Source organism: Protopterus annectens, chromosome 13.part0, assembly GCF_019279795.1.
Source record: "Protopterus annectens isolate FY-2018-M chromosome 13.part0, PAN1.0, whole genome shotgun sequence".
NCBI classification, from domain to species: Eukaryota; Metazoa; Chordata; order Ceratodontiformes; family Protopteridae; genus Protopterus; species Protopterus annectens.
The window spans coordinates 1,090,837,597-1,090,850,546 of record NC_056747.1 but is presented as its reverse complement, the minus strand read 5'-3'; positions in this window follow the sequence as shown (position 1 = coordinate 1,090,850,546).

Genomic DNA, 12,950 nt, shown 5'->3' with positions numbered 1-12,950 from the left:
TGCGTGTGTGTGCATGTGTGTGTGTCAAATTATGTATTGGTATACACAATATATTGGCATAACTAATCCATCTGAATAATTTTAATTGTTTCTTAGCATAACGTAATGATCATCATGAGCACTGCCATGCAATTTCTTCGTTTTTCCATGCAGAATGGAGTTTCTGTGCTTATAATATGACATTACCTTTACATCATAAATGAGTTTGTCTCTCTGTTAAGTTACAGTGATAGTGATATAAGTCAGTTGCCTTTCATTTGTCTTTGAAAGCTGAGCTAGTACTCCTTTTTAACTGTTTTTTTCTCATTTGTGTTAACTATAAGCTATTAAAAGTCTCATATGATCTATTGGCAGTTTCTTCAATAAAAAATAAGCGAAGAAGAGGTGTTTTTTGAAGAATTTCAGTCCCTCAACATTTTTGTACAAACTCTGCAACTCTAAGCAAGACCAAAGTTCTAGGGTTAATCCTGCAGACAGGTATGCTTTTCTGATGCTTTACCTAGTTAATAAAAAAGTAATAAAATAAATTAAAAATAAAATCTATAGCAGAAATCATCTAAGATTGCCTGGGCCAGGTTCTGCTCAATTTTTTGCATGTTTTTTTTTTTTTGCCACTGCTTATTTTAGGTAAGTGTAATCCCTCTTTATTGCAAGTCTGTTCTTTTTTAAATGTATTTCTTCCTTGTACACTGTTGACATGAATAGTTGATTCAGCCTGTATTCTCACTTAGTCATGGGTACCACCTAAATCCAACACCAGCAGTTTCTTAAACATGGCCCCTAATTTGAAACTTGTTAAGGACTGGCGTGCTTCCTCTTTTCTGATCTGTAGCAGTTCCATCAGTACTGAGGGTTTGTTAATGCTTGCAAGATGTCGGTATGGATACAGGGAGCTTAGGGTTAGGGTTAGTAATGATCAGCGCAGTGAGAAAACTTGTAAGCATTTGGAAAATCTGGTTCTTCTATATGGAAAATACAAAACCCACATCATTCATAAATTAAAACATACGACCATTGTGTTGAAATGCTTAAGCAGAACTTAGTCAAGTAAACACTGGTAGCATGTTATGGTAGTATATTTTAAGAGTTTAGTCATGCACTGGATCAAATTTATACCCATTTTTCACACCTCCTAATTATTTCAGTATTTCATGCCTAGGTAATATTAAAATCTTCTTTCAAGATTAACAAGAACATTTTTTCAGCCACATCACCAAGGATTCGGAAAGAACCCCAGTGATCATGATAAGAACTAAAGTATAAAGGCCTGTTTCCATAATTAACAATTTGTAATTCAGAGAAACATTATCCACAATAAGGAAAGACCTCATTATTAGCTAATTTGCATGTCTCTGAATCACTGTTAACTACCACAAGTGCAAATCAGCACTTCTCTGCAATAGCTAATGCTGGCAGCCCATGCATCATGTTGGCACAAGCACCCCCATTAACTCTCCCACACACATAAGCACATTCAAACACACAAAAAGACACACACACGCACACACACGCACACACACACACACACACACACACACACACACACACACATGCAAACACACACACACACACATACCACATGCCACTTACTGGTCCCTGAGTTGGTAGGATGTCCCCAATGTCTCTTCTTCCCTTTTTTGTCTCTGGCCTCATAAATCATGAATCCCTACAGTCAATTAATAACACCAGATATTAGAGTATCATTCATCTCATTGTTATGATGTGCATTGCGATACTAGAGTGGTCCCAAATAATACTGTAAAAAACTATTCCTGCTGTAGTTGACTTTTCCTCCTGACTTTGTATTAAAGAGTCCACCCACACAGAAAACTTTTATATCTCAGCCATGGTGGATTTGTTCATTAACTATTTGTAGTTTGTTGTCTGAGTTTGAATGTTCATTCAGTTTATTTCACTGTATGGAGGTAGTCAAGTGTTCCTCCCAGCTTTGTACTGAAGAGTCCACCCACACAGATATGCTCCTGATGTTGTCTCTTTTAGGTTCCCTTTCCCTTGTAACTCAAGAACTATTGCAATTTTCACAGGCTGTAGAGTTTCATATTTTGTAATATGGCTGCACTAGCTGATTGGTTAGTGTAGTGGGTTTAATGTTGCTGCTTCCTGTATCAAGGGCGAAAGATATGAATGTTTTCCATATTTTACTTTACATATATTTTTAACCCGTAGGTGATATTTTCAGCTGTCTTTCTCTGAAGTTCAGTAGTGGTGCAGAGGACTAATATCCTTTGTGTGAAGTAGGAGGTACTGGGTTCAGATCTGTTTTAGTGTCTTTAAGGTATGCTTTACAAAGTATGTAGAGCAGGTGCCTTGTGTTCCCCAACTCACTTCTTTTTAAAGTACCATTAAGGCATAATGTGAAAGAGTTATCCATGATGTCTACTGTTACCCTATGACCCACATCTATTTAAGGTGCCATGAAGGCATGATATGGAATAGTTGTCCCTGGTGTCTGGAGTTCCTCCCAGCCCTAAGTGAAATTAAGGTACAATGTGAAATAATTATTTCTGGTACCAAGTGGTCCAACTGACCAACATCATCTTTATTTTATTTTAATGCGTGCTTTTAGGAAACACTATATAGTGTACCCCTTGTGTCTAGTGACCCATGCCACTGACCAACATCATCTTTATTTTTTTGTTAGTGCCTTTTAGGCACTGTAGTGCTCTACTTTGACCCACACCATGTTTAAGTCCCATTATGGTACGCTATTAAAGAGATTTCCCTGGTGACTAGTGTTCTCCTTACCCAATGTTATGCAATTTGCTCTTTAGTCTAGGGATGCATGGAGGTATAAATAGTTAATGAACAAATTTACCATGAGTGAGATATAAAAAATATTTAATATAAATCATAAGCATGTTCATGCTCAATGGTGCTTTATCAGATGAAAATGATTACAATATACATTAAATATTTTTTATATCCCAGTCATAGTGGATTTGTTAATTAACGTTTTGTAGTTTGTTGTTGGAGTTTGAATGTTTCTGCAATCTATTTCACTGTGTGGAGGTATGACAGTCCCACCAACCAACACACTTGCACACACGCACACATATACATATTTGTGCACCTGTGCATGCATACACACACACACACACACACACACACACACACACACACACACACACACACACACACACACACACACGCACACACCTACCCTATCACCTAATACCCCTACTGTGATCTCCCACATATACACAAAATGATACATACACTCACACATGCAGCTACACACATAGACACACCCCCAGCACTACTTGTCTGGTAAACTACCCGGCACTACTTCTACAGTGAAGGGTGAACAGTAGCTTTTGACTGTGTTCATTAACACGAGTGCCCATGATTCATGATGTTACTTTACTCAACTGAGTGATTCTCTGTGTAAATACCTCACTGTAAGCAGTTCTGGCGAAAGAGGTCATGCCTAGTTAGCATATGCTTCTCCTCTAGACTGCCTCACTAGCATGTAGCACATCTGTGGAGGCAGCCTACCATTATGTTGCATGTTGTTGTGCTAAAGCACAATGCTAGGGTTGTCTCTGAATATGAAATTACTACTGCATGGTGTACATTTTGAGGATATCATGTGTAAACATCACAGTAACATTTCTGAATCAGCACCAATATCATCTAAGAAGAAGTCAGGAAGTTACCCTCCTGGAAACTGGAGCAGCATTAATAACAAAACAGCATCTAAAATATCCACTGAGAGAAATTGATACTTGATGAGATATGCACCCTTGGATCAAACATTTGAGTCCCCATCCTGAGTAGTTCTACAAATTATGTCATTTTCATCTATACACTGAAAACGGTGACTAAGAAACACATATTTTGCCAGATGACACTCTACATAAAAGCTATACTCTACAATATGAAACATAAAAAATTTGAAAAAATATATTTATTATATAAAATAAAGAGTGTTGTGGAGAGATTCAGTCATTTCCTACCTTATGAATATATTCATAACTTCAAGTTTCAAATAGCACGATACTAAGTGGAAACAGTGAAACAAATTTGTTGCATTCAAACCTTCAGTGGCATATTATTGATAGATAGGTTCATAGGTTCATAGATCTTTACTAGACTAACAACCACAAGAGCCTTTTTAAGCCTAGCCATGCATCCCAAATCTCTGACAAGTTCTGATACCCTTGATAAGTGTAAGCATGGGCCTGGGAGATGAACCATTTACAAGTCACCTGTGTCCATTAGAGACATAGGTACCAAACTAGGGATGAATTTCCAGTTTCCCATCCAATTGTCCAAGTTTTACTTGAATTTAGTTTGGGAGGAACTCTGCTTCAGATGGATAGGGAGCCTGTTCCATAGACAGGGTAGTCTCTGGGATACATACCTATCTCTCCAGCAAGTTCTATTTATATCACAGGCAAGTTTTAAGTCTTTAGAATGGGTAATTCTGGAGCTGTTTGTTATGTGGATATGCAGGAGGTCCATCAGAGTGGGGTCTGGCAGTGCCCTGTATGCCAGGTATAGATCTCCCCTCAAAAGCCTGTAGGAGACCGAAAACAGAGATAGGGCCTTGAGGCGGTCTGCACAGGACATATTTCTTATGCCCTGTATTCTTTAAGTAAGGAACCTCTGTGGACATTTCAATTGGTGGATATGACTGTTTAGGTACATACCAAAGGGGGGATTGAACTCAATGATAGCTCTGATGAATGCCGAATAGAGTAGAACAATGACTTCCTTGGACCTAGATTCCATACCTTTGTTTATAAGTTGAGCAACATAGAATAATTTCCTCACCACTGTAGACATGTGATGATCAAAGGCTAGATTACTATCTATGTGTGTCCCTAAGTCCTTGACTATTGGGTCAGCTCTAAGAAGTGTTTTGTCAATATGATAGTTACCAGGGATGGATGACTTCCCAAAGGATACTCTTACGTATTTCTTGGCATTTGGTTTTAGTCCATGGCTCTGACACCAGTTGTTTGTCTGTGTCTGCCCCTCCTGGAGAACATTTGTGTCAGCGTGAAATTCAATGATAGCTCCTAATTTGCAATCATCTGTAAATTTAGTCAGCCAGTGACCACTGACATCGGCTTTGACTTCTAAGAAGGAAATGTCAAAAAGGAGCAGTCCAAGGACTGATCCCTGAGGGACTCCACTTGTGACTGGCCTCTTTGTAGAGGTGGACTCCCCAATTCTAACTTTCTGGGTCCTGTCTGTGAGCCAGTTGGCTATCCACTGGGTGACATACTGGTTTGTACCTAACCTTTTGAGTTTGTCAACAATACCCGAGTGGGGTATTGTGTCAAATGCCTTGGCCAGGTCATGATAGGCAGTGTGAATGACTTTGCCCTCATCCATTGCTTTGGTGACCTTCTCAAAGAAGTCCACCAGGTTGAGTAGGCATGATCTGCCCTTGACAAAAACAAACTGGGTTGGGTCCAGTGTCTGGAAGTTTATTATAGCCTCTGTTGATCATTCCCATGATAATTCTTACCATGGCTTTACATATAAGACTAGTAAGACTTATGGGTTTGTAGTTTCCAGGGGCTGTAGATGGCCCACCTTTGTGCAGAGGGATGATTGTTGCCTTTCTCCATTCATGGGGCATGAAGCTTGTTTGGAGGCTACAGTTAAATAGTAATTCCAGAGGCCCTGATAGGTCACATTTCATGCTCTTAAGAAGGCATCCTGGGATATTGTCTGGGCCCATTGATGAAGTGTTCTTAGTCTTAGAGAGAGCATTAAGGACCTGTTCCCTAGTGGTAGTAGGGGGAGTTATATTTGATGATATTTCCTGAGGGAAGGTTGAGGGGGAGAGAGGAGTAAAGTTGGAGCTGAATTTATCAGCCAGGAGATTTGTTATATCTTCTGGCTCAGTATAGGTGGCTCCACTTACAATGATTTTGAAAAATCATAGTATTGGTGAAGAACGTATGACAGATCAAATTAATTCCATACAGGGAATAAATGTCACCCAGTTTTAGAACAGCATTTCTGCTCTATATGTTTTTAATAAATGTTGTGCCTGCAAATACATACTGTGAGCTTCCTGAACTCTTTATAGCCTGTCCCCACAGGGGGCTGTCTACCTTCTCAGACCTCCCATTCCTAATATGTGGGCTTCCTACCTTCTCAGCCTCCCCCGGTCCTATTACATGAGCTCCCTACCTTGTCAGCCTCTCACATTCCTATTATGTGGGTTTCCTACCTTCTCATCCCCTCCCCAGTCCAATTATGTGGGCTCCCTACCTTCTCAGCCCCCCCAGTCATATTATGCTATCTCTCATAGAAGTCTTAAAGTAGCATATTCTAGTCATGAGATGGAGAGAAGCTGAAATGCATAAGATATAAAGGATGTGGCCTGTGCAATAGTTCTTTATTGTTCTTTAAATGCTTTCAGAGAAGCTGATATTGTTGTCATTTACAGGTAGTAGTCTCTGTAAGAAATATACCTTCAAAAATTAGAAAATGTTTTAATGCATTTCAAGGAAACACTAATAATGGCTAAATTTAGATGCTTAAATGTTGACTTTCAAATCACATGCAGCACTGCAGAGAGTAGTGTTTCTAGATCTCAACACTTGGCTCATCAGTTTGGCTTTGGTATTTTTTGTGCAGAGTGTGCATATCTTCCCTGTAACTGTCTTGGGTATTGATGGGTACTCTGTTGCCCTCTTACAACCCAAGCTATAGACATGCTATAGATGAACCAATTGTCTTATAAACTTCGCATAGGTGCATGTGTGTGTGTGTGTGTGTGTGTGTGTGTGTGTGTGTGTGTGTGTGTGTGTCTGTGTGAGAGTGTGTGTCTGTGTGTGTTTGTGTATGTACATATTTATGCATGTGTGCACATCTTAATGAATACTGGCATAATGCCCAAGTTCTTTGCCTTGTTTCAGCTGCATTCCAAGGTATGCCTTAGCTTCCACACCAACTCAGCTATGACAAAAAAGGCAACTGAAAATAACAGAATGAATGAAATCAAAATGTTATTTGGGGATACAGGGATTACCAATGCTATGTACTAAAACCGACAATCCATTCTGATAAGTAAAGCAGCACCAAAAATAAGGAAAACAGGTATTAACCCCAGAGTACAAATGGCTCCAGGTAAGGATTTGTATTTTTCAAGAAGTTAAAAGATTGTAAATTTTGCACTTTATGGAACTCTTAAATTTCTAGTCTCACACCAGGACACAAGTTCTACTCAGCAATTGCATTCTGCTTGCCGAGCACACTCAAGCAAATCTGAAGTCTGCGGCTATCACTCCACCCATACAGAATAAGAAGGAATCAGCACTGCAAACTAAACAAGGATATACATTTTGAGCCTCAAGAGCAGGAGCACACTCAAGCAAATTTGCAGTCTGCAGCTACCACTCCACCCATACAGTATAAGAAGGAATCAGTACTGCAAACTAAACAATGATATACATTTTGAGCCTCAAGAGCAGGAGCACACTCAAGCAAATCTGCAGTCTGCGGCTACCACTCCACCCATACAGTATAAGAAGGAATCAGTACTGCAAACTAAACAAGGATATACATTTTGAGCCTCAAGAGCAGGAGCACACTCAAACAAATCTGCAGTCTGCGGCTACCACTCCACCCATACAGTATAAGAAGGAATCAGCACTGCAAACTAAACAAGGATATACATTTTGAGCCTCAAGAGCAGGAGCACTCTCAAGCAAATCTGCAGTCTGCGGCTACCACTCCACCCATACAGTATAAGAAAGAATCAGTACTGCAAACTAAACAAGGATATACATTTTGAGCCTCAAGAGCAGGGTCAGTCCACCCAGGCATTCTACTTGTATGCTTTATGAGAGTGAAGCTATTACATTAACAGTATTTCTTAGTAGTTCTCAGCTTGCTAATTAAACTGACTGTTGTAGCCTTGTGTCCCCCCCCACTAGTACAGTAATCATAACTGTCCAATAGACAGTATACATTTAATTCACATCCCTGTGACTAAATTAACCATCAAGCAGCCCTCTCAGTGTTTTCTGCCTATAACTTGGAGGCCCACCTGTTTATTTGCATCTCTATACATTCCCCTTCATTGCTAATGTATCTCCCTACTCTAATCTGTACACAAACTGGTTACTAATCAGCAAGTCAATGTGAAGCCATACTCCCAGCCTTAATAAACTTTGCTGTCTCTTCTCTCCTTCACTTTACAGGTAGTTTGAATTATTACTTACTCCCTCTGAGGCCTTCACTGATTTCCACTGATTGCCTCTCTGGTTTATTTGCATTCCACCTGGTTTACACCCCTTGTGCTATCTCCCTCCCCCAATACAAAGTCTATATTAGAATCCTGCTGAGCATGGAGCCAACTTTAAATTTCTAGTCTCCCACCAGGACACAAGTGCTTTCAGCAATTACATTCTGCTTGCCGGTAAGACATTAGACTCCAGGAATTTGTTTTAAAAGTGTACAGATTTGTAAAGTAATACTTACTTTTTCTTTTGTCTTGGTTGGCTCTGCCCTGCTCCGTTCACCCTCGCTAATGCTCGGGCTCTCTCCGCTTCCCTGCCCTGCCCCCTATTCCCTCCCACACCCACTACCTCTACATTTATAGTAATCACAGCCACAACCACAGCTCACCCTCACATCACCTCCACCAATCACAGCTCCTCAAGTCATATCACATTATACCACACCAACTTGCTCCACACAAAATACTCCCAATCACTCTCATTCCCACTAGGCATTTCTTACATCACCCACACTACTTCCCCATCCACATATAGTGCAACCCTATAATTCCTATTCAGATTCCCCCACCTAGAAACAACTTAAACTTTATAACCATGACTATCACGCAACTAAGTCTAATCTGTCTTCTCATAATTCTTTACAACACCACAAGTTATCACTCTAGCAATATCCCTAAACTTAGTAGCACAACACTGCATTATGCACTCTCGTATACAGACACCACACATTATAATAATATCTGCCCACATTTATTCAAGAACTACATAATGGACCAATTCAGGACTAAACACATATGCTCTCATTCCTACTCCAAAAAAACACAATACTTTCTTACACTCCTCTCCAAACTCCAACATCTGTATAACCATTTTAACTCCAGGCTCACCATAAGTGGAGATATCCACCCCAACCCAGGCCCAAATCCATCTTGTCCAACTCAAACTGCTCCAACACAAATGTCAGAACATAACATCCCCACTTTCTTCATCCCTGGGCAAATCAACAACAGCAGCAAAACCAACCATCTTTTAATGCTAAATATTAATATCAGAAGTATCAAAAATAAAATACCCGAACTCCAGGCCACAATAGCACACTACTCCCCAGACATAGTTGCTTTAACAGAAACCTGGCTAAATAAAAACATAGCTAACACAGAAGTTCTCCCTAGCGGCTACAATATCATTAGACAAGACAGACCACTTCATAAAGGGGGTGGAACTGCCTTACTGTGCAAGTCAAACTTAACTGTCCATCAATTACCAAACTCCTACCCCTTCCCCAATAATTGGGACATACTTATCTCACAACTTCAACTTCACCCTAAAATGGTCATCACCACAATTGTGATTTATATTCCACCTGGTAATACACCTGCTAGCCCTGAAGACTTCTTATCCTGGTGTTCTTCCACATACTCACAAGAAACCCTTATTCTGGGGGACTTCAACCTAGATTGGTTCACCTGTATATCAGAACCAACAAGTAATCTAATAAATTTCCATGGCTACCAGCAGCTAGTCCAAATTCCATCTAGATGTGATAAAAAATCTAAAAGGGAATCCAGCCTTGAATGGGTCCTAACTAACAACCCCACATTGTACCCTCACACAGGCAGTCTCCCAGACACCTTAAGTGACCATAACATAATATACTTTATACATAGTAGAACAAGCATATGCAAAAACCACTAGCTATATATCCACTAGAAATGCAAACAAATTCTCTCCTGAGGTCCTCAACACTTTACTCTGTAACTGTGACTGGACCCCCCTAAAAACCCTCCCACTTGACCAGGCTGTAGCATATTTCAACAAAACATTTCTACAACACCTAGACACTGTCGCTCCATTGTGCAAAATCAAGGATAGAACCTCTTCAAACCCCTGGCTCAGTAAAGAAACCAAACAAATCCTCAAGTCCAGAGACACTGCCTGGCTTTACTATCAAAAAAACAAAGAAACACAAAGCCTAACTAAGTACCAAGAACTGAGCAACCGTGCAAAAAAATGCATTATGCTGGACAAAAAATCCTACTACACAACATTACAAACTAAATACCAACACAACCTGAAAAAATTTTGGAAAAATGTAAACCAGCTACTAAAATCCACCCAAAAGGCTACCCCCAAACCAACCACCCCTGACACTAAAGTTCCCATCGAAACACAATCCAACTCCCACTTTCTGAACTCATTTCTATCCTTAGTATCACAGGACAGTTCCTTCCTCACTCTCCCCCCAACACAAATAACACTAATACAAGCTTTACCCTCAAAACAGTTTCCACCACTTCAATCAAAAGCATGCTCTCCAAACTAAAAACCTCATCAACAGCAGCCGACCTACTCCCCAGCTATTTCTTGAAACTCACAGTTGATGCTATTGATATCTAAGTCTCCACTCTCATAAACAGATCAATTGTTGAAAACTATGTGCCCAAACTCTGGAAAATATCCTATGTTATACCCATACATAAAGGCGGGACCACCACTGAACTTAATAACTACAGACCCATTGCTTTACTCTCCCCCTGGCCAAAATCCTAGAAAAATGCATCCATACCCAGATGCTAAACTATCTCCTAGACAGCAACATCCTGTCACCTACTCAGCATGGTTTCAGACCTGCCCATAATACCACTACAGCCCTCCTCTGCTTCACAGATACAGTGAACCATCTCAAAAATGAAGGCCTGCAGGTGTCAACTCTTTTTTTGGATATGTCCAACGCATTTAACACAGTCTCACACCAAATTCTGCTAAACAAACTAAACCAATATCATCTATCAAATTCCACTCTTATCTGGTTCCAAAGCTACTTAACTGACAGGTACCAAACTATGAAATGAGAAAATTCTCTCTCTCCTCAGCTGCCCATAAATATAGGAGTCCCACAGGGTTCTATCTTAGGACCACTACTATTCACAGTCTTCACAAATGACCTCCATACCTCCACACAGCATGCATCTATAATTCCGTATGCAGATGACACTACCTTAATCTGTGCTGTACAAAACATTCCCACCCTCCTGCAAACAACTCAGCTAGCATTCTCTGGCATTGAAAACTACCTTACCAAAGCCCAACTTATCTTCAATCCAAAGAAAACTCAGCTTATGATTATAACCAGTTCTAACAAAAAGACTAACAGTCAATTCACTATCTACTCCACTAATGCTACTCCAATTGCTCCAGTGGCTCAGGCTAAGCTATTGGGAATAACCATAGACTCCCACCTAAAATTTGATAGTCATCTCAACTTAACTATTAAAAAAGTACATGCCAAACTGGGGTCGCTCTACCGTATCAAACCATTTCTTACCAACAACACAAGATCAGCCATTGCTCGCTACCAACTTCTATCCACCCTACTCTATGCATCTCCCATTCTGACTAATCTCAACAAAACTGAACTAAGCAAAATGGAAGCCTGCTATAACAGAATTGCCCACTTTGCTGCAAATTGCTCATATAGAACTCATCACTGTACTGCTTTGAGACAGCTCCACTGGCTTGAACTGCCCAACCTCCTAACCTACAATCAGCTCTGACTCTGTCATTCTATCTATTACCACCCCAATAAGTGTCCTGCCCTTAAAAATCTAGTACAACATCACTCAGCCAAAAGGCCTCTTAGATCATCAAGCAAACTACTACTAGAAGGCACCAACAGCTACAATAGCTTTGGAGATGCACTATATAGTAGTTCAGTGGCTAAAAAATGCTACTCTGTCCCTACAAGCATTCAAAACACATCATCCAAAGCCTCCTTTAAAGACCTCATCAGGCAACATCTCAAGGAAAGTTGGCAGTGCCATGATTGCTCCCCAGGCTAGTGAAAGCGGATAACACATACATACAAAATCTAGAGCACTTGATAATAGTTTTCAATCTTATTCACAAACACTGGCTAATCTACATTGTATGTACTGTACCTGTGTACTATGTATGTATTCTACCTATGTTCCAAATTTCAGCTGTACACCACAAATCTATTAATTACCTTTATTTTTAAAATTAATATTTTTTTTTTGTTTGTTCTCCCCACTGTAACTGTTTATGTGCCGCATACCACTGTAAAAACATGTCTCCTGTAATTTGTGTCTAAATAACTAAATGTGTCTGTAATTTTTCTTTGTGGAGCTTTTCTCCCCAGGCCTCTGCTGAAAAAGTGCCTTTTCGGCTCAGTCAGACACCCCCGGTTAACAAATGTGAAATAAATAAATAAAATAAATAAATACATTTTCTTAGTGCAATCTATAACAGCAATCATTGCAAAAGTCTTATTTTCAATCTATTGTACAAATAAAGATATTACATTTCAGAATCTTATTTTTTGTTTCTTATCATATTAAAGTGCTTTGTTTATATTATTATTATTAATTTGAAAATTGAAGAACTTTGGAAAGTATTTTTTAATTTTTGATGTTAGTTTCAGTGACCAAACTGACAGACCAAGATGGTTCTGTGAAAAGCAAGGCTGCTGATAACCCTGCCCTGTTCAGCCTGTAGCACTCCTCACCTGTAGCTCAGCAGACCCAGGAGAGCTGTAAAAGCAGTTATCCCTTTGCACCAGGAAAGTTCAGATCTCAGCATCTCACCACTGTGGCCGTCAACACGTTCAACAAATTTGCTCTTAACCTCTTCCCTGTTACAGCTGCAAACCATGGAATGTGCATGAGGCTCACCAGAGACCATTTTAAAATGTCTGAAATT